Source organism: Nansenia antarctica, assembly GCF_963989245.1.
Source record: "Nansenia antarctica genome assembly, chromosome: 6".
Lineage (NCBI taxonomy): Eukaryota > Metazoa > Chordata > Actinopteri > Argentiniformes > Microstomatidae > Nansenia > Nansenia antarctica.
Window position 1 is genome coordinate 65107544 of NC_137676.1, and position 22500 is coordinate 65130043.

The 22500-nt window shown below is 47.8% G+C and overlaps 1 protein-coding gene across 2 annotated transcripts in view; it reads right to left on the reverse strand.

The window, feature by feature from the left end:
* The window catches only part of fbxw7 (F-box and WD repeat domain containing 7), a gene marked incomplete at its 3' end in the record, with an annotated part of 176371 nt that overhangs the window by 45444 nt on the left and 108427 nt on the right, over positions 1-22500 (reverse strand). Inside the window, exon 1 of one of the 2 annotated variants that reach the window (XM_080535049.1) lies at positions 12358-12388. The exons of the other annotated variant lie outside the window; for it this stretch is intronic. Of the gene's footprint in view, positions 1-12357; positions 12389-22500 lie in introns of those variants that run through there. 2 annotated transcript variants of the gene reach the window in all.

The window sequence follows — 22500 nt, forward strand, 5'->3', positions numbered from 1 at the left end:
AGTAATGTATGCCAAAACTAGGGGCCATTGGCAGTTACAATGCTAGAAGAAGGAAGAGTATTTTTAAAAAATTCCTACTCTGCCGTTCTACTCATCCCACTACAGCGTGTCTGAGAGCAAGGCCGTGTCGGGGGGGGGGGGGGATTCAGAGAGGTGTCTCCTGGGAGTTGGAGTGCTGGATGTGAGCGCTGAGGTCAGAGTCACAACTGTTTCATTTCAGAGAGGGCAGACGACCCTGTGGGAAATCACGCACGTGTGGACGGACGCACGCGCGCGCGCACACACACACTCGCAGACACACACACACACACACACACACACACAGAAAGTGGCAGACTGCAGAAGGAAAGAGAGACATAGGGGTGCGCATCAGTGAAGAGCTAGGGCACCTAAGTGAGAGGGGGGGGAAGAGGAAGCGAGTGAGGAATAGAGAGAGAGAGAGAGAGAGAGAGAGAGAGAGAGTACTGCTGACATGTCACCCAGGGGACCAGACCTGGCAGAGCCTTCTCTCAGCCCCCTACAGCCACCTCAGCATACAGCACTATTCTGTGTACATAGGTAACTATCCATAGACACAGAGAGAGAGAGAGAGAGAGAGAGCGAGAGAGAGAGAGAGAGAGAGAGAGAGAGCGAGAGAGAGTGAGAGAGGGAATGAGAGAGAGAGAGGGAAAGGGAGAGAGAGAGAGGGAAAGGGAGAGAGGGAGAGAGGGAGGAAGAGAGGGAGAGAGGGAGGGAGAGAGAGAGGGAGGGAGAGAGGGAGAGAGGAAGAGAGGAAGGCCATGCTCTAATGCGCCATGCTGTCAGTCACGCACATAACTAAGATGACAGGACATAACTGATTGGCAGATGGGACTGCAGGAGAAGCCGCACCTGAAACAGTGTAAACCCCCCCACCCCAATAAATAAACAGACAATGACTGTGAGAAGATAAGGAGCTGCCAAGGCAAGGTATCCTAGCGCTGCCTGTCCCACCAGATGTGTGAGAGAAGAGACGAGAGACGAGACCTTGACGGGAGAGAGCGCAGCTTAACTGGGAACGACGGAACGGATGTCGACTGAATGTTGTACAGATGTTGGGAGCGCTGAGCTGATCCTCTCCGCTTACTGAGGCGACGAGGGAGGCTGGGGCCCGAGACTCGAGGCTCGGGGGCGCTACCATATGTGGGCCAGCCACTGTGTCCTCAATTTCCTGAAGTTGAACACTGTTTTGTGGATGAATGGGTAGCGGTCGGGGGGGTCTCAGAGGAGAGCTGTAGCACATGGCCGGAGCCTGGACAGAGACACAGAACAGAGGACAGGGTCCAGCTGGTGCCGAGCGCAATCACACATCCCTGTGTGTGGTCTGGATGTAGGATATCCGGTTTTGGGGGGGGGGGGTTGGGGGGAGGGCAGCAGAGAGACACCCGTTAGTCTTCCTCCATCCCTCAATCCATCCATACGTCAATCCTTCTCTTCTCTTCCGTTTTTGTTTGTACAAGAGAATGGGGGGAGAGACAAGCATCTAGTATTTCCACCACCCTTTCTTTCCGCTCACGAGATCATTTAATGTAGGTCATTAATTTTCCTTTTTTTTCTTTTGCACGTCTCAATTTAGGAGAATAAATGCGCGCACACACCGGAAGGGCATTTTTCTAATTAAGCTGCTTAGATAACCGGCTGTATTTTAATGTAGTGATCGGAATTGCACCGTGCCAAACAGCAATGTTCATAATTATTTCTTTCATTATCATTAAGGACGGGAAGGAGGTCGTTCTGTGCCCTTCCCGAAAGTCTCAAAGACGGTCTCAAACGACGTAGTTATGAAAAATGCTTTTGGGTTTATTGTTAAACTCTACGAAAAAAAAGAAAAGAAAGAAAGTTACAAAAAAGAAAGTTTCTCAGCCTCGACATGACACAGAGATCAATGTTTTGAGAGACTTTTGAGGGTGGAGGGCGGGCTAGGCCTCGGGGTCGAGGGACTACCCTGAGGCGAAGGGGCAGCGCTAACACAAAACATCGCTGTATTATTCAGCATGGCAACCTGCCCGCCATTACTTATACATGATGAAGGGGGGAAGCGGGGCGGGGGGGGGGGAAGCTAAGTGCTCATGTATACTTGAAGAGCACAGGGGGTCGGGTGAGCCACCTCAACTGCTAAGTGGGCGTCCGGAGGGAGCGTTGGTTATATATCTGTGTTAGCACGCTTGGTTTCACCACCACTGTCACCATCACCATCACCACCACCACCACCTCCTCCTCCTCCTCCCCTTCCTTCAGCATGTCCCAGCCAGCAGATAGTACGGAGCCTGCACACTACCCACACACAACACATCTTTCAGGGAAGAGAGACTAGTGCATCAGGACACACTGTTTACAACAGGAGGAGTGGAGAAAGGAGGAGTGGAGTGGCGGTACTAGAATCTATTTATAGCATATATATACAAATCTCATATATATATACTGTATATATATGCCATTAAGCTAACGCTTTTATCCAAACATTGCAGTGCACCTTACATTGCAGTAAGAGCATACATTTTTCGGTAAATATGGTCCCAGTGGGAATTGAAACCCAACACAAGCTAAGGGTTGTTAGCGCCGTGCTCTACCAACTACGCCACAGAGGACCACTCTCATTCTTCTTTGGGGTGCTTTCTTTTCTTCCATCCCTCTGTTTGTCTATCCATCTTTGCTGTATTCTCCACAGGCTGTGTGTTTGTCTTTCCACTTTGACAGCTCAACTCAGGCCTATTGTGCTGGAGACATTTTGTTTTCTGAGGGGGGCTGTTGGTTTGAGCTCAACTCCTCAATAGGACGGCGTCATTAAAAGTGTGGCCACAAATCACCGGCCTTCGCCTTCTTAAGAGACAGAAGGAAGGCAAAAAAAGACAAATGACACCGGGACAAACAGCAAAGGATGGCCATTTTGAAAAACCCGCTGAATGCTTGCAGTTTATTAACTTGTTTCATTGTTGTGGTGACCATACAATGCTGCGTTTACGTACTTTTCCAGGTTTGGAAATTGTAAATCTTTTATTCCATACTTTTCCTGACTTTCCAGACCTGAATAGGAACCCTGCTCGGGTTCTAACCCATTAATTATACAGCTGCCCTCCCCTACTCATTAGCAAACATCCCTTTTATTCAGAGGTTTTAAGGTCAAGGATCCTATTCTTGCCAATAGAACCGACAGCTATTCACCAACTATTGTCACTTTTTAAAAATCTTGAATTATGCCTATTGCCTTGTGCTGAAATTTACTCTCTTACACTTGTGTAATGTGAGGTAACAATAAACTTGAAACTACGTTCAAATGTCAAGTTGTAGCCAGAAAATGTCAGGTTGGGCAAGAATTCCAAAAGAAAACATCTTTAAATAACTGTGTTCCCTGAACTTGATTGTGCTTTTGTAAGATAGTTTATCTCACATAGACCTGAACAATGGAATCAATTCTATTCAGAAGAAAATCACTGTAACTCCATATTATCCACATCTGTAAGAAGACAACAGACAATCAGAGGTAACAAAGGACAGAACATGTCAGGACAGCGGGGCATCTGATCTTCATCTCTGGTGGTACTGGAGGACTTGGGAGGTGTTAAATTGCCTTTGGTTCAATGGGTCCCTGTCACCCAACAGAACCCAATGGCACAGACGACAGCGTGACGTACAGTAAGCCTGTCTGCATTCTGACAGCTAGAGGACACTGAGTTCACTCTGACTGTGTCACGAGCAACACAGCTGAGGAACGTCGCTGTGTCATGTCCAAGTGTTATGGTATGGCTGTGTGTGTCGACCACTCTTCCCACAAACCCCCCCCCCCTCAGTTCCTCCTCTTTGGATCTAGCCCTCTTCTCCACCCTGAATCCATCACTCACTTCTATAGAAAAGCATGTGCCCACTGAAAGCCATTCATTCTGGTTCTTAACAGAATGCTCCGGAGAACAGATTGCTTTTTCAAAAGCGATGGGCGTCATTATGGGAACTATACGGATGAGGAAAAACAATAAACAGTTTTCTTATTAATGGGGTCGCTCCATCATTCAATCGTCCCATTTCATAAATCCCGTGTTTTGCATCGATGGGCGGCCGACTCTACTCAGGGCGCTATAAACATAAAGCCTTTTCCAGCTTTCTAATGATACTGTGTGTCACAATATATTCTCATCATGGTGGGGGAGTCCAGGCCTCTGCTGGGAGGCCTTCTGTGATGATGATCTCTCAGCTAAAAAATGCACCAAACTCACTGTGGAGAGAGAGAGTGCTCTGTAGCGTTAGCATTTCTGCCATCCAAGCTCTACGGCCCAGGCAGTCTAGAGGAGGCCCCGTTGCGCTGTGTCCTTAGGCTAGCTTCAGCTGTAAACATCAACAAGATAAAGGCCAGCGTGTTGTTGTTCAGCAACCTTTCAGCTACGTTACACACACCTGTGATCTGCACATATGCTGTGGTAACACTTGCGGTAAAGGTAAAAAAAAAAAAAGAAAAGAAAAAAAGCTGAGTCATTCAGATGCAGTTGCCAGAAGGACGGAATTACAACTGCTGATAGTATTATGGTTTTGGTTTGAGAACGGGCCCAAAGAGCAGCTTTGCGCCGTGAGCGCAGGGAGACATAACACAAACTGAATTGCCTTTGAAAAGATTGCCTCTGTATACAACATTCATAAGATTTCCTTTGAGACGGGCATGTTTGGTGTGACGCTTCCTCATGTAAACATAACCTTTTCACCTGCCTTTAAGGCAAGCGGTGGTACTTCTCACTTTTATGTGGCGGACATTTTACAAGGCTCAATGACAGTGAATGCCTTCCCCCCCCTTTTCCTCAAACCACCCCCCACCCTCCCCACCTCCAAGCTCCGTCTCTCTGCACTTCATGAGCCAGCTGGCCACTTTCCTCTGAAAATGAGCTACAGCACAGAGCACTGGATCATGGCGTGAGGTTGGAATAGCTTCCCAAAAATAGACATTCCTCGGCAGACAGAGTGTCTTCCACTCATACCGCAGCAGCGGTCAATTTTCAGAAAGAGGATTCAGAGGTTTGCCACTCCGAAGCCGCACTGCTATTCTCAGGGGATTGTGGACTGCATTTCAAGGCCAGTGGAACAGAGCCCAGGGGTCAGTTCTTCTCAGGTAGGTAAAAGTCGAAAGAAAGATACTAAAGCAACAGCTTTGAAAGCTATGAGGGTAGTGTCTCACTCTCCTTCCAAGTTTTCTCTCTCTCTCTCTCTCTCTCGGTGACCAGACATTGTGTGGGCATTGACACACTGCTCGTTTGCATACAGCACGCGTCAGGATCCACCCTCTGCAGGTCGTAAATGCTGCGTAAACGGCTAATCATTCTAAATCACGCCAGTCAAAAAGACCAATCTGTTTCTCTCGCACATTCAATCGGTCAATCGTGCTGTTTAAGGATCAATAATGTGACAGGTCCGATAGCTGGCCTTCAACACCGGCTAGGCCAGCTTAGCTTCCCCCGCGGAGCAGTGGAAACAGCATTTCACTCAGGCTTGAAATCAGCCTTGACCCCGGGGGCCTCTTGGGGGACGACCTTTGATTTCACAAAGGCCGCCCAACAAGGACCGCCATGAGCCTAATAGCCTGGGCCCCGGAGCCCATCGGCCGTCGCTGCAGACCCTGCTTGAGGAGGGTCTGTGAGGGGAGAGGGAGCACGGCGCCGCAGCCTCTCGCCGAAGCTCCCGGGTCTCCGCCTTGCTGCCTCTGGGACAGCTGTATGGTAATAAGCCGCAGAGCCCCCGGGACAAGCGTCACTGTCACAAGGGCCGCCCGGCAGCGCTGGAACAAGGACCCCCTTCTCAGCGGCCAGCCACAGGCATGAACTTGGCAGATTAGCGATTCAGGAAACAAATAAGGCCTCGGCACAGACGGGTCCCCCGAAACGAACAAAAACAACCGAACGTCCAACGCCGGAGACAAGGGAGCGGCTGAAAAGAACCGGCTTCTTTTTCTAAAGCCCTTTTGTCTGAAGGAGTGAAAACCCCTCTGCCTGCCACCTTGTTGTCCGTTTTCCCACTACTCCTTTTCCTCCTTTTCTATGAAATGGAATACATCGCCGCAGATCGGATGCACTGTAGACATCTTCATAAAGTTAATTTATGGGCTCTGGCCTCTCTCTCTCTCTCTCAAAAGAGGGGTAAGACCCAAAGGAAGGATATCAAAGCTGAAGAATAGCTGAAGAATAGCTATCATGTTTCTGAAGGGCAGAGTTAAAGGGAGTGACTGTCTTTGATCAAACTGACTGCGCCCCGTTGTTAGTATCAGCTTCCTGTCTAAACCCTGTTGTTGGGGTAGGAGAAGCTCCTCTCCCACCTCCCCAAGAGCCTGGCCTGCTGGGACTCCAGCCTGTGGCGTTGATGAGAAAAGGGGGGTAAATAAGGGGGTCAGGGTGAGTGGCAGCGTTTGTTTGCTTGGCCGAGCGTAAGTCTGACTCAGGGAAGACCCATTGCAAGGCTGCTGCTTGCTCCTGCGTCTGGAAAACTCCAAGAGTGGGGGCTTCGGAGGCTTCGGAAGGCTTCAAAGGCGCAAGGGGGGCGGCTGCTCCTGACGAGCCTTGCCGGGGTCTGTGATGGACGGGCGGGGGTGGCAGCGGCTGCTCGCCCTCCCTCCTTCTGTAAACGGTTGCCTGGCAACACAGAGAGGTCTGGCTGGCCTCCGGGCTGCAGTTTGCTGCCTCTGGCCACGGCCGGGATATGAGGGGGGCTCTTGTTTGCCGTCAGAGAACCAGGTCCTGGCAATGGCCGCAGGGTCTCGCCCGCTCGGTAATGAATTCTGCGGGTCGCTAACGAAGTCTACTCTTTCAGCGTGTCACGTTATTCCCCCCCCTGTCATACTAGAGACCACTGATTACTTATCAGTGCATACTATAAATCAAGGCATAATAACAAAGATTGAAAGGAGTGTAACAAGTAGGGAGACTTAAATGCATCACAAACTAAATAGTATTGTATATTACGATTACACAGACATTACAATTATTACAATGTTGCTATGTAAGTAATAACAGTCAGGGGGAAACCTGTAAAGTGTGACCATTCCACTTAGTCCACTGATCTTATCTCTCAAGCCATGCTTAATAGCACAATGAATCACTTCCCCCTGGTAACAATGCCATGTAGTAGCGCCCACAGCACCCCCCCCCCCCACACACCCCGGTCAACCTCCAGTCCTGCTGAGATGGAAACGCCTCAGATAATCTTTAGAGGCAACAGCCAACCTTTAGAGTTTGTCTTCCCCTCCCCTTTTCCAGGGGGCCTGCCATCTGTCTCTTGATTCTGCCGTGATAATGTGGGTTAATTATTATGCAGGGGCGAGGAATGCATCAATTGGATCGTTACCAAGCAAGCAGCCAGCCGGTATCTGAAGTAGCCACCCATCACCTGCTCGGAATATATTCTGCTCACAGAAAAAGCAATCGGAATGAACACAGGAAAAAGGGGACCACATATGAAGAGACGACCAGAGCTCAGGGACAATGCGGTGGAGGGATATATAGGACAGTGGGTGGTTCAGGGGAGGGGTTGCCGCGGCTATAACTGACAGGCAAATTGAGTGAGGGCACGGGAGATCTGACACAAAATGGAGGGGAGGGACCCGACGTGGGAGGGACCAGGATGAAAGGAAGGACAGCTTCCCTCGTTACGGTCGAGAGACAAGTGAGCCGCTGTCAGGGATTCCCCCCTCAGAACAAGGGGGTGTTTGTGGAGAGGGTCGACACTCCAGGATGTAACGTGGGTGGGAGGACGGCCTTCGTAAAAACCCCGATTCCACTCCATCAAACCCCTCTGACACCTGTGTGTCTCTCTCCGCCGCAGGGCACTGCAGCAAATCCAACACAGCATGGGGGGACACCACGGAAAACAGAAAAACATGCTCATTAATGGCTGTGACAAAAGGGAGGAGGGGGGGGGGGGGGGGCATTGTATGGTGGATCATTTGGGTCATCAGCTATTCTTGCTCGTTTTACCATTGAGAAGTGCTGAGATAATCCAAAATACGGCCATGCGAATAAAACTAACTTTAAGTAAAGAGCTTAATGGCAGGGATAGCTTTAAGCTAACATTTGCCTTGGTTCTGGCTTTTTTAATGAGTCTTAGTGACAGGAAGAGAAGAACTCTCTCCCTCTCTTTAGCAGGCTATGAGAACATCCTCGGAAACCTGAACAATTGCAAAGCATCTTTACAGATGAGCCCCGGAAGTCTCTAGAGCACATGAAGAAATCCCACTTTTAATTAAAACGTACCCCCTAATCTTCAGCGCTCTCAGCTAACGCTTTCATGCACCAAACTCCTCTCAGAAGTCCTACATCCAGTATTAATTAGTCTCACTTTAAATCACATCAAGGGGGGCTCTTTACTTTAGCTCCCGGATGACCCATTTGGTGTGCGCACCTCAACCCATCTCCTCACCCCCCGAAAGTATTTGGACCACATTTCCAAAAGTAGGACCCTTCCCTATTAGCCATGTGACTGTAGCCCAAGGCTGTCTCCTACCTCCTTGTACGAGAGCAAAGAGAGATTTGAACCTTGCTGCAGAAATTTTTTATAAAAAATAAATAAAAATGGGGACATAGATAAAATACGAGTCCCTACAGTGGGTGTTAATAAAGCTTTGTTTCGAGGGCCCTCTTCGCCTTCATGCTGTACACGCTCAATCATCACTCCCGGCATGTTTTATTCATAAGTGAACATTTAAAAAAACCTCATAACACCCCTCCGAGGGAGGCAAACCAACTAAAGAAGAAATTTAAATTCTTTAACTTCTTGTAAAATTATTTAAAAACGAATAAGTACCGGTAAGCATAAACTTGGAAACTGCAGCAGGCTGACGCCTCCATTTGGCAACCCTCACCTGCCTCTTTGCAAACAGCCCACATGAAAAAATGTCAAACACCTGCATTTGATGAGGGAATTGCTTATGGTCTGTTTACAGTTCTCTCTCTCTCTGTTTACTGTGTTTGTGTGTGTGTGTGTGTGTGTGTGGGAGTATGTGTGTGAGTGAGAGTGTGTGTGTGAGTGAGAGTATGTGTGTGAGTGAGAGTGTGTGTGTGTGTGTGTGTGTGTGTGTGTGTGTGTGTGTGTGTGCGTGTGTGCATGTGTGCGCGTGTGTGTGTGTGTGTGTGTGTGTGTGTGTGTGTGTGTGTGTGTGTGTGCGTGCGTGCATGTGTGCTGCTTCATGTTTGTACTAATACCTGAGGATGTCTGGAGCAGGAAGCCGAGCCAACTACCTCACCAGAGAGTGACTGGGGAATTAGCTCTACAGAGGCGGCTGCCGCTTTCTGCTCCGAACAAAGCAGCTACACTTGGAGAGAGAGACTCATCAAAGGTGACTGGGGATTGTGTTTCTTGTGTTCTGAGGGGACAACTTATTTTTCTATTGTAAACACAATCACAGCCAAGTGGTGGATGGTGGAGGAAACCACAGGGGTGAATAGGAGCATAGAAGAGTCCCTAGCATGGACATATTCATGATTCTGAAAATAATTAAGTGGAGTAAGTTGGATACATAACTGGGTACCACTCGCGCTAAAGAAACACGTGTTTGATTCACGGGGCGCAAACTGTTCAAGGTCCAAAATGGCGCTATATTAGACAGTTAATCAAAATAAAGGACTGCAGATATGTTGATTTAGATGCTATACAACAATAGTCTGGATGTGTTCTGTTCTGTTGTTGTCGGCCAAACAAAGCTAAACGGAGTGTAGTGTGAAGTGCCAGATACAAACTATGGAACACTGGCTAGTGCTACTAAATCAATAAACAAAAATAGAATAAATAAATTAAATCAATACTAACTACTTGGTCAATTCACCTTATTAATTCACTCTGCATATGAATATTCACGTCCACAAAAAGGAATGAGGAATAATCAGCGGCCTCGTGACCACATAGGGGACATACAAAAGCTCTGTTCACACCGGGCCAACCGACCATGGAATTTCCAGGTCAATACCGGGTCAAGTTTGCTGTGAATAGGTCCGCCCACCAGTTTTACAACCCGGTATTACCCACCTCTACCCATCGTACAAAACCGGGGTATAATTCAACAACTATCTTTTGCTCGCAATCGATGACACCCGTCTGTTAATTATTATTTGTATTTTTTTTTTTAAGAATGACGCCAAGAATGTCTCCAGTTTTGTTCACATTCCGTGACGATCACACCTCTGACAGCGTACTACTCCACCTCAGATGCACACGACGATCCCTCTCCAGGAGAGAGAGCCAGCTAACGAGTCCTGAACTGCCCTCTCCCACAACATGCATCTGCTTCCCCTGGAGGCAAATCACAGCCTGCAGTGGCCCCGTACCCTGCTGTAGTGGTGACCTGGGGACCTGACAGGTGTGTTCTACAGCTGGTGGGGGGCCGGTGCCGCACCACAAGCTGGCCGTCAGGCTCTCCGTAGCCCCCGCCCCCTCCTCCCCCCCTCCCCCGGGGGTCAGCTTCTCCTACTACACACTACCACTAATTAAAGAGCCCTAGTCGGGCCCACATCAGCACTTTTCCGCCTGCTGGCGTTGTAGTGTTGGCGAGGTGCACAGGGAGCGCTATGAAACCCTGAGTGATAGCACACAGATACACACAACAGATACAAACGCACGAGCACACACACGCACGCACGCGCACGCAGGCACATACACAAGCAGGCAGTCAGAACCTCGGGCAACTCTGCTCATCCAGGAGCACTTTGTCTCCTCCGTCTCTCCTCTGCGGAGAGCCAGATAGGCCTGAAGAGGTGTAATTAAAAACCTTAATCGTTCTCCAGAAGATGATTTGTGGTGACTTGTCCCCTCTGGGTTTTGTTTACATCTTTAAAGTCATCCGCTGCCCCCAAAAGACAAAAGGCAGAAAAACAAAACATGGTTAAAACCAACTACCTGTCCGACTCATCCTACAGCAGGTTGGTCAGTTAGTCACGAGTCCAGGTCGTTTTGGGGTGGTGCACCACGGCGAAAGGTAAAACTACATGTTTCCGCATCTGTGCGGGCCAGTGATGAATCCCCTACTGGAACTACTGGGAAAGCCCGGGGTGGTTCAGAGGTCCTATAGCGCATATGCCTGAGTCAGCATAGGGTTCGAATCCGGCTAATGCCCTGCTGACATGACCCTCTCCTCCTTACTTTCCTGTCTATCTCCACTGTCTCTATCTAATGAAAAATGAAAACTATGAGTGGAAATGATGCCTCACAGGGAGAGACGGGGAGAGAGACTGGGTCAGAGGCCTGCTGATGCTGTTGACTGACACACACACACACACACACTCACACACTCACACACACACACAGGTACACAGGTACACACACACACACTCACACACTCACACACTCACACACTCACGCACACAGGCACACAGGCACACAGGCACACACACACACACACACCACACTCACACACTCACACACACACAGGTACACACACACACACACACACACACACAGGTACACACACACACACACACGCACACGCACACGCGCACACGCACACGCACACACGCACGCACACACACACACACACACACACACACACACAGAGAGAGAGACTGACAGACAGACACACTCAGGGAGAGCAACGGTCAGAAACAGGAGGAAGGGAAATCAAATGTAGTTCCCATCCATCAAGCTCCCGCAATACAACCTGTTCCTGACACCACTGTGCAGACAAATGCCCTGTGTTCATATTAACAATGCAAACAGCCTCAAGGCTATATGAAGCACAGAAAAACAAATACCGGTTAGATAGCAGCTGCTGTTCCACCTGGTGCTTGAGGAGTGTGTGTGTGTGTGTGTGTGTGTGTGTGTGTGTGTGTGTGTGTGTGTGTGTGCGTTTAAAGGGGGGTATCATTGATTTTCCATTTTGTATTAGTAAATTAATCCCTACAACGTGCTCCCTTCACACTCCTGGAGGAGTAGATATCGATCGTCATGTTACACCGCCGTGAGGAGGTTAGCATTGCTAATCAGAATGTAAGTTCTGTTGGGAGTTGCGTCAGGGTAAACATATTTAATTCTGGGCCATGCAAAACAAACAAGGCCTAAACTGCTTGGGGATTCTGGGAGATTTCAGCGGAGTCAAAAGTTCTGACCTTGCATGTTGTTTCGGTTAATCTGAAAGCGTCAGAAACGGCTAAGTGATTCTGAAAGGCAAAACATGTACATTGTACAAGATATATAACTGAGACTGATATATAACAAGCCATAACCCTTATTTCTCCACGGATAAACATTCAAATTCGACACTGTGGTTTTGTTGTCGTTACACTGATATTTTCACAAAACACTCTGTGCCCATTGTCCGGCTTGTTATAAATATTATAAATGCATTCTGTCCAAAGTGAATTTTATATCATTAGGCAATCCGCGACTGACCAGAGATCAGATGTGATGTACTTCTCTGTTCATAGCAGCTTCTCTCCTCTTCCTTCTCTCCATTTTAATGATCATTGAGGGGAACAAGCAGGTTGGACTCTGGACTCTGGTGAGTTATTTTCCGATTCAGTCAAGGTAACTTCACAGCAACGGGGGAAATCCATCGGTTTTAATGGGAATTGGAAAGAGAGGAGAGGAGGGGGCGGGGGCGGGGAAGGGGGGGGGGGGTGGGTATAGCCAGGCAAAGAGCAACTTAGCTGCCAATTTCAAGGAGATTGTGAGGAGAATAATGGAGCTGAGGAAATATCACTACTGTGGGTAATGACCGCAGACGCTGTCGGTCTGGAAACTGGACAAACAACGAATCTCCATCCACCCCTTTCCACCCCATCCTGCACCCGCGGTAGGTCTTTGTTCTGGGTTGTTACGGTCTTCCTGTTGGCATGTTACTTTACCGAGAGATAGGAGGAGGCTGGAGGTCCTAAAAGGCCATGCATCATTTCTACCACAGAGGAAAGGGGAAAGGTCACCCTGTTGTATAAGTAGCTAGCATGGCAGAGGCACAGTGACGACAACAAACTCTCCTGTTGTTGTCCACACAGTATTGTACAGTACTGTAGTTCTCTACCACACACACACACGCACGCACGCACACACACACACACACACACACGCACACACACACACACACACACACACGCACACACACGCACACACACGCACACGCACACACACGCACACACACACACACACACACCAAGCTACCAACCAAGGGAAACAAAAGTTCTACAGGTCTGAAGACACAACGTCAACAGACTGATTATTATGCCGATTAAAATGAATGATCTTTGAAGACATTTTTACAGGATCTGGCAAAATTGCAGAGTGTTTATTTTAAGTTCAGCCTTGTAAAAGTAAGCAAGAGGATTAAGAGGATCCAGATGGAAAGTGTTTGTGGGTGGTATCGTGCGCTTGACAACGCCATGAAAGCACATACCAGACCAGAGACATTGAGTTGGGAATCTTAAAACGGAAACTATTCCTAGTTTGCCTGTGATGTCACGGACTCGTTCGGCAATTACAGGCGACATTGAGTTCTTTTCGTCCACACCTTTCTTCTCTTCAAATGCATCTTCAAATGTCTGTCGGAACGCGCTCCTTGGTGGAGGGTGATACCACTCCAGGGAACTCTTGAGACCGTTTGAAGTGCTGCCTTTTTACGGGCACCTGTTTCTCATTGATATTCCTCCGGTTCTCACTCTGTACTGTGTGTGAGTGTGCGTGTGCGAGTGTGTGTGAATGTGTGTGTATATATGTGGGCACGCGCATGAGAGTGTGTATGTGTTTGTGTGTGTGTGTGTGTGTGTGTGTCTGTGTGCATGCCTGTGTGTGTGTGAGTATATACTGTATGTGGGCACGCGGATGAGTGTGTATATGTGTGTGTGTGTGTGTGTCTGTGTCTACGCCTGTGTGTGTGTGTGTGTGTGTGTGTGTGTATATATGTGGGCATGCGCATGAGAGTGAGTGAGTGTGTGTGTGTGTGTGTATGTATGTGTGTGTGTGTGTGTGTGTGTGAGTGTGTGTGTGTGTGTGTGTGTGTGTGTGTGTGTGTACGCCTGTGTGGGTGAGTGTACAGCGATGCAATAGCTTTGGAGGAGCAGAGACAGGAGAGAGGTGGAGGTAGGAGTCATTACGGGGGAGGAGGAGAGGGGGACAGAACCGTGTGTCGTCCCCCCCCATTGAGCTGTTGGCACACTGTGGGGGGGGGGGGCGGTTATGAAGGCAGAACAATGGAGTACCAGCCAGCCAGCTAGCCCGCCTCTCAGTCGCTGGCTAAACGCACACTGAGATCGGGGAAGGCAGAGGAGCGGCACCACAGGGCGTCTCGAGAGCGGGGTGGGGGGTGGGGGGGGATCAGCGGTGATGGAAAGAGCTCTACACACAGCGAGTTGAAGTATAACGCCCTCAGAGGCGTTAGACATGAGAAGAGTCAAGAAGAGACCGTGTCTCGGATGAGTTACTTAAATCTCGGCTCAGTCAAGAGACAGGGAGGGAAGGGAGTCTCGGGAGGGGGACTAGCCGTGTGTAATAAATCACTGATAACTAGATTTCAGAAGTCAGGGTTTGATGGCGACGCCCCCCTTCAACCCAGACACCAGTGGGTTGGGCGTGAGCCCAGTCGCTGCCTCTTCAATCTGGCAGAAGCCGACAAAGGAGAGAGGAGATGGATATCACCTGTCCACGTCCAGAGGAGTGGAACCGCCATCTCTGTCTGCTCAGAGGCCTAGAACGGCTGTAACACACGCAGGTGGGCGCGTGCGCGCACACACACACACACACACACACACACACACGCACACACACACAAACACGCACACACACACACAGAGACACACACACACACACACACACACACACACACGCACACACACACAGAGAGAGAGAGAGAGACACACACACAGACACATTTTTTGTTTTGGCTTTGTTTTTGCACCTCAGCTTGCCCATAAAGACAACTGTTTGGCATGTCTGCTGGAAGGTGCCGTTTAATTTCAAAGCTAACTGTGAACGCAAACAGCTTAATTCCCCGCCACTGCACTAATTAACTGCTGCTTGGTCGCCTTATCGCACCGCGTGGAGCTCAACCTAATTCACAGAACCATGACCAAGAAATCAACAGAACAAGCCTATTTGACACACACACACACACACACACACACTCACACACACACACACACACAAGCTTAAGGTAGCAGTGATGCAATGCCTGGCTGAGCTACAGCATGGTTAAAAAAAAGCAATATTAAAAAGCCTCGCGTCTCGTAAAGTTGACATTCCCATTCAATTTGGCTCTGGTGGATTTTAATCTATTAGGTAGCCATTTAAACAGAGGGTTGCTGTGCTGACCGCTGCATCTGTAACTATAGCTCGAGTTTGGGGGGGGGGGGGGGGGTGAGTGTGTGTGCATGTGCGAGTGTGTGTGTGAATATATGTGTGTGCATGTGTGTGCATGTGTGCATTTGTGTGTGTGTGTGGACCCTGTGGAAGCAAAGGACGCCCTGCAAGGACCCAGTCGCAGCCTCTTCCACGACAGCAGCTCTCAGCCAATCAGGAAGGCAGAGCAGGCCCACTGTTGACACCACGCCAGACAGGCTTCTCTTCCAAGCCTGGCCCTCGTCACACCGCTCTGTGCCTGGCATCACCCGCTGGCACCGGCCCCCCTGTCGTCGTCGTCCCCCCCCACACTGTGCCTGTCGCGTGCTGGGACTTCGTAGGGGGGCACCGCCACACACCGAGGAGACGCTGGCCCCCCCTCTGTCCTGTCCCTCTGTTATCATCACATCGGTGGAGGAATTCAATTATATCTCCTCGGCTCCTCGGCCTCCGACGGCCGCAGGTTAACACAACGGTTCATCCATCCTGCTGTGTGAAAGCAGGACGGCGGACGGTGAAGGGACCGGTTTGTTCAGGACCGAGGCACAGGAGGCCGTGTTTCAGTCCACAGAGGTGGTTTTTTTGGGCTGCGTTGCTAGGCCGTACCAGGGGCCAGTTAAACTGTGAATGGAGTCAAAATGATGGTCACGTCCCCCCCTCTTCTGATGAAAGTACACTCACCTAAGACTTTATTAGGAACACTATACGAATACTGGGTAGGGCCTCCACTTGCTCTCAAAACAGCCTAAATTCTTCGCGGCATTGATTCCACAAGATGTTGGAAACATTCCTTGAGAGATTCTGGTCCATGATGACATGACCGCATCACACAATTCATGCAGATATTTCAGATGCACTTTCAAGCTGTGAATCTCCCGTTCCATCACATCCCAAAGGTGAAGAACACTGAACTCATTGTCATGTTCATGAAACCAGTTTGAGACAACTTCTGCTTTGTGACACGGTGCATTATCGGAAGCTGGAAGTAGCCATTAGAAGATGGGTACATTGTGGCCATGAAGGGACGCACATGGTCAGCAAAAATACTCAAATAGGCTGTGGCTTTCAAGTGAGGATTGATTGGTATTAACGGGCCCAAAGTGTGTCAAGAAAACATTCCCCACACCATTGTACCATCTGAATGAATGAGACGGTGTACAGGTGTTCCTAATAAAGTGTTCTGTGAGTGTATATTAGTCCACTATAACAAGTAGGGCTGCAACGATTAGTCGACTAGTCACGACTAATCGATTACGAAAATTCGTCGACGTGAAATGTTGTTGTCGACTAATCGCATTAGAAATATATATTAAAAAAAACGTTTTTTTTTTTTTTTTTTTTACGGGAGCCATGCAAGAATCAGCTGGGTAAGTTTTAGCTAACGTTGTTAGCCAACTGGCTAACGTTATATTGTTAGGGTCGTAATGTTTATGTTAGCTTTACTGTTACATGTTGGAAAACAACGTCTCATGGACAGGGCTGTACATGCTATGAGCGTTTGTGCTATTAATTTATTTGCCCTGTGGCACGCATGTGACAGACAGAGGCGCTTGTATGTAACGTTACGTAGCAGGGGTTTTCCATGTTGAAGCCAGGAGAACGCGAGATGAAATGAAGTGAGGGGTGGTCGCTATTAAAATACCAGGTAGTCATGGTGGATGATCATGAATGATGCTTGATAAGTGAATGCTATTTCAATTATGTTGAGTCCACCAGCGAGCTGTCTGTAAGATAAACAGCGCCAAGCGTAGCCTACTAACGTGAGCTGTCTGTAGTCTAGCCAGCAATGCTAGCTAGCCAGTCAACTAGCTCTGTGAGCAGCTGTAGCTTGGCGTAACGTTAGGTTAGATAGCTAGTTAAGCCGGATTTATGCTTCTGCGTCGCCATTTACGCGCAGCGAAAAGCCACACGACTAATCGGAAAAATAATCGACAGATTAGTCGACTACCAAAATAATCGTTAGTTGCAGCCCTAATAACAAGTGCCAAGTGCCAATTTAGGGCTGCAACTAACGATTATTTTGGTAGTCGACTAATCTGTCGATTATTTTTCCGATTAGTCGCGGTTAGTCGTGTGGCCACGGCAGTGGCCGCGGGCTCCAGTGCATGTTGTACCTCACCTTCTCAAGTCTGCACACCTGTGAATGTCACCCTGTTGTCCAGTCTCTCTGGCTTAACATACGTTCCCATTGCAAATTCAAATAATGACTCATGAAATATTTGAATTTGGACCTTCCAAAACATTTAATACATACAATAATCAATCTTTGTTTCAATGAAACAAAATAAATAATAAACGGATTTATGCTTCTGCGTCACACCGACGACGCGCACCTTCCCCAGAATCTCAAAAAGGGGCTAGTGCTACGCAGAACAACGCAGACCGCACTGCACGTGATTGGTCCGCTTGGTAGCACGTGACTCTGACATGTTTCTGACTGCCTCGTCGGCCTGAATGCGCAAGCGATGATAGAAATGTTGTTTACGTTTTCTGTAATGAGCAGGTTTGAAAAATTAAGATAACCGTCGCATTATCTTAGTTTAATATAATTTCATGTTTCATGTTAATGTTACCTTTTTTTATAACAAGCTTTAAAATAAATAATAAAAAAAAAAACGTTTTTTTTAAAATTAAAAATACGATTAGTCGACACTAAAATTCCACGTCGACAAGTTTTTATGATCGACGTCGTCGATTATGTCGACTAATCGTTGCAGCCCTATGCCAATTAGAAAAGCCTTTTCTCTCTTCAAGTTCACAAATGTCCTTGTTGGCTGTTTAATATGAACGCAGCTAATAACCATAAAGACATAAATACCCCTAGTGTTTCAGCTGATGAATAGGCTCAATGCAATCAATACAAAGAGACTTACCTTATCAACACTAAATACCAATCCTCAATAACAGCTAGAATTTACATAGCTGCAACGGTAAACCTTTCAAAGACATGATATACACACAAAAGGTCTGTCAATATTACTCAATAACATGCAGGCCTAATTTTGGTAGGGTCATTGGTAAGGCCTAACCAAGGTCATTTTTAACATTAAAAGTTTGACACTAACTAAAGCTATTGATTTATGGCAGCATTGACCTTGGCGTAGGAAAAGCTTTCGAAGGATTTTCCCAGTACTGCAACGGTGGTTGAATCCCTGGAGGTGTGAGGCTGCATTAAAATAACCAGGGAACGAGAGCTCTCCTCAACAGCCTAATGTAGCTCTGAGTGCTGCACTCGTAGTAGTCATAACAACCTGAATAATCTATGGGGCTCTCAGCAGTGTGTGTGTGTGTGTGTGTGTGTGTGTGTGTGTGTGTGTGTGTGTGTGTGTGTGTGTGTGTGTGTGTGTGTGTGTGTGTGTGGGTGTGTGTGCGTGAGTGTGTGTGTGTGTGTGCGTGTGTGTGTGTGTGCGTGAGTGTGTGTGTGTGTGTGTGTGTGTGTGTGTGTGTGTGTGTGTGTGTGTGCGTGCGTGCATGTGAGTGTATGTGTGTGTGCCTGAGTGAGGGGTGGGGGTTCGGGGGCATATCTACGTGTTGGCCAGAAAAGCAGCAGACTCTTGAGAGCACACACACACACACACACACACCCAACAAGTGCTCTCTGGAAACGGTGCACGATCAGACAAAACCAAACAATGGCCCAGAGGGAGACCCCTGCAGAGGGAGACCCCTGTCCCTGCCCTAATCTAAGTCTTCTGCAGCCGTCTAATCAGCCTGTATGCGGACTCCAAGCAACACTCCAATCAGCAACCTTGTTAAAGAGGCAGGTACAAAGTCCCTCTAATTGGGGACGGTGGTGAATAGAAAGAGGCAATTAAGCATGGGGCTGATTTAGCTGTGCTACAACGGCGAGGCCCTGAGTAGCCCTGCGGAAACAAGACGTGAGGAAGGGGCAGCGTGTGATTGGACTGTGAGCTGCCTGCGTCTCGACCCGCATGTAGTTAAGTGTGTATTGCCCCCTAGTGGAGACGAAGTGCAGGTTCGCTCTCAAGTCAGAGATAAGACAGATTAGTGGGAGAGGGTGGATAGACACATTGGTATTTTGTGAATAACAAACATTGCTTACAAAAGTTAGAGGGATGGAAAAGTAGGCGAAACCTGTCGAGCGGTGATGCTTAAACATTCTGTATTGAAAAGGAAAAAGGCTAGTTGTCAGAGCGAGTTAAATATAAAGAGTATTCTATTCTGCTTACCTACATGAATGGGCACAGGATCCAGCAAAGGCAGTGGGAGGAACATGGAAGAGAGAGAGAGAGAGAGAAAGACAATTGTTAGCAACGGATAAAGCAAAGCACTGGTTGTCAAGCTAAGGCAAAGTACACACAGCTTTTCAAAGACATAAAAGGAGTAGGCGTTCATTGTCCTCTTTTCCCGGTGGGCACCAAGCCTTAGTATGTTTACATTTAACAACAGGTGGTGATAACTTGCCCAAATGACTACTTACGCTTCATGTTTTCCTGCAGAAAAAGGTCAGGCTGAGTTACTGATTCGATTAAGCCGCTTCCAGACAAACACAGTCACCACAGATAGTCTTTTAACTACATTCTAGCCCCATTGGAGAAATGTACCCAGGCAGATCAACATCCAATTGTGTGAATTGGAAGAGATAAGAGTAAGTGTTAATAATGGATAAAAGCCTCAAGAATAATTACAATGGTGACAATGTCCAAGAAGAACGTGTTAGCAAAGGAACATAAACATTGACTAGCTTTGATTTCTGTGCAATAACACAAACACTTAGCCTAGACCTCAAAAAAGGTCTCTCTTGCTTCAGGCTTTCCGTCTAAAAGATTCAAATGTGAGGTAGGGTGGAAAATGGAAATCAACATTCGTCCTGAGAAACAAGAGGCTGCACTACTTTCCATACTAATGGTGGGATTTGAAAGAGGGAAAGAATGCCCAAATGTGCTTGTTTTGGGTAGGAAAGCGAACCACTTGAGCATAAGCACTCGTGGACTCGCTGAAAGCACTGTGCTTAGCAAACTGAAACCCAAACAGCGAGTTTAACATAACCTATTCAGTTCGGGTGTGAGAAAATCTAGAAGTGAGAGTTTGTTCTTTTCACCAGCTTGTCCATCACAGAAAACCAAAAGACTCAAAATGACGTAAGGGATTGTGGGATCCAAAAGGCAGGTGCAGGCATTGGAGGCAGGTCTCAGACTCTTCTGATCTCTTTGTGAGGTGAACAACCTCCCCCCCCCGTAACCACACAGTGGTCCAAACTGTCAAAGTGATGACAAGCCAGACCACTTGATGGCTGGAATATCAGAGAATACACGACATTGCAAAATGATTTTAAATTGTGCAAACGGCAAGTCGAATGCACTGCTCAAACGGTAGACGAGCAGCAATACAAAACCTAGCATGACCAAAGATCTTATGCATAACCTTGAAGACGCTACTTTCTTTTGGTTACCAAGAGACTCACTGGGGCCTGAGAGATACTGTTGTAGACCTATTTGTTTCCAGTGAAACCAGCTGACACTCTTTCCTTGCACAGGTGGCAGGAGCATGAGTATGACTACAGTGGGCAGCGATCACAGGCCAGTCACAAAGGCAGGCTGAGTGACGGCGAGTCTGCAGTTGGCTGATGATGAAGCAATCGCGCATCGGGTCAAAACACTCAATTTCGGCTCCACGCTCTCTTTCTCTCCGCTTTCTCCGCACTCCCCCCGTCCCCTACGGAGCGGTCTTCACAAAATGGCACCGAGAACGACTCTTAATAGAGTCTTCATGGCTCATTGTCCGAACGCTCGGCGAAAAAGGCGAATAAGCAATCTCGTTTCTGATGTTGGACTTACAAAGTAGAAGAAGAAGAAGAAGAAGAAGAGGGAGCTAAAACTCTTCAGAACAGAAGTCTCCTCATGTTGCAAGACGGACAGCTTTTAGCCATCGGGACAACACTTGACGCTAAATTCAAAGTCTCTTTTAATTAAAGTAGGCTACAACTTTGGTTCTAGCGCTGCTGCACGCTCTTCATACCAAACTCACTTCACAAGAACTGTCCACTGGCTCTGAGCAATCATACAACGGCCCCCGATGGGTCCATCTTGTTCTTCTTCTCCGCAAATAGGGCTACCCTTTATCAGTCATCTAACTACTGGCAGAAGGGAGGACAGAGCCAAGGCTTGAAGTGGTTGGATTAGTGGATACTCATCCAGACAAATCAGACTCATGGCTCTGTTAGCTTTGCAGGGGTCACTCTGCCGTGTCGGCCACTAGTGAATCAGATGGATTAACTGAGCGTTCACCAAACTGAGTGTTCACTCAACATTTTGAATTTTGTATCCTGGGAGGATGCAGGATTATGTAAACTTTTAACAATTTAAGGTGTTTACCTGAGACTGCTGCCTTTGAAAGCCATAGGCAAACTCTTTGCGAGTGATACGGCGCTACAACACCAGTGTGTCTTTAGCGCATGGAATTGATTTGATTCAATGATTACATATACATTGACAGACGTCAATCTGGGAACTTGTCAGCAATGAGGGCCCGGGGCTACTAGTGTTAAACCTTGACAACCTATGAAGGTTTCATTTGGTCTGACTCCTGGGTCAGTGATGCGATGGTAAACATGAATCTTTCAAAAGAACCATTTGCACATTTACACAATGTTTACTTATATACTGGGCTTTAATTGATTAACAATATCATCATCACTTTATCAAATTAAAGCTTATTCAAGCTTTCATCAAGCTTTCATCATGTCGAACGCTAAATCGTTCTCAATCAACTTTCTTGAGGATTGCAGAGCAGCCAACTGGCAGTAAATCATAGAGTGCACTTGCAAGGAGGCATTCAGTCAGACTCTGGATCACAGTTCTTAATTAAGAACTGCTGCCTGTGTAGAGAATTCCAATCTAATTTAGCAGTGAAGGAGGACGAGTTCCTACGGTCTTCTGAGAAGAGTCTGCAGCTGCATACTGAAATGTAGAAAATGCAAAACGAAAAAGAAAAAAAGAAACCCTGACTGACTTGCCAACCAGCGCCTACCTCCAGCTGTTCAACACCAACCCTGACAGTTCCGCCCAGAGATAACAGTTGCGTGGGCCACAGTGCGTTTCGAATCAAATTCGCTAATTCAAAATGTCCTGCAGCCATCAAATTCTTTGTCAAGTAGCTTTAGCTCCTCTGACACCTCTCTGTGGCTAATGGAATGGTAACAATGAGACCTGTCAAGGCCATTCGGTTTAATCCTCTATCTATCACATA